We start from the raw sequence: 635 nt of genomic DNA, 5'->3' as shown, positions 1-635 counted from the left end.
GTAAAACCTTAGCGACGGAATGCTTCAGGCTCAGTTGATTGAATCGGAATTCCCACGGCTTTTAATTGCCGATGCAGTTCACGCAGACCCCGACCAATTCCCACTTACCTGTGATTCACGTGTGCAACTTGCAACCCCGGCGATCAACACTTCATTGAACTGGGAACAAGGCTGACTTCTGTCTTTCGCTTATTAACACAGGCCTTTGTTATCGATATATTAGAACAGTAAGTTGGTAATCGGTGGCTTGCTTACCAATCGCTTTGCCTACTTGCAAAATAATTTTGTTTTTATTGGCTAAAACTTTTGGTTAAAATGTGGTCATGTTAGGAGTTTATTTGGGTGTGAACTTGATTGACTGAGTTTTTAGGAAATACTTTTTTGCTGAATGTACGTCCAATAGTTTGTTCAAGCATCGTGCGTTCAGATCAATGTTGCAAGTGTTGCAGTTATATTTAGAATAATCTTGTTATAGGATAAGCTTTGCGATCTGATTAGCATTAATCAAATTGCTAATCAAAATGGCATGATTAGATGGCCGCCGGAGTTAATGCCCAAGAAAAAAAATGTGATTAAATATCAGTCCACAGGCAACGTTAATGAAATATGACGGGATAAATCCGTAGACTTCTTGG

The sequence above is a fragment of the Penaeus monodon genome, chromosome 32, assembly GCF_015228065.2.
Source record: "Penaeus monodon isolate SGIC_2016 chromosome 32, NSTDA_Pmon_1, whole genome shotgun sequence".
Classification (NCBI taxonomy): Eukaryota; Metazoa; Arthropoda; class Malacostraca; order Decapoda; family Penaeidae; genus Penaeus; species Penaeus monodon.
This window is presented reverse-complemented; position numbering follows the sequence as displayed.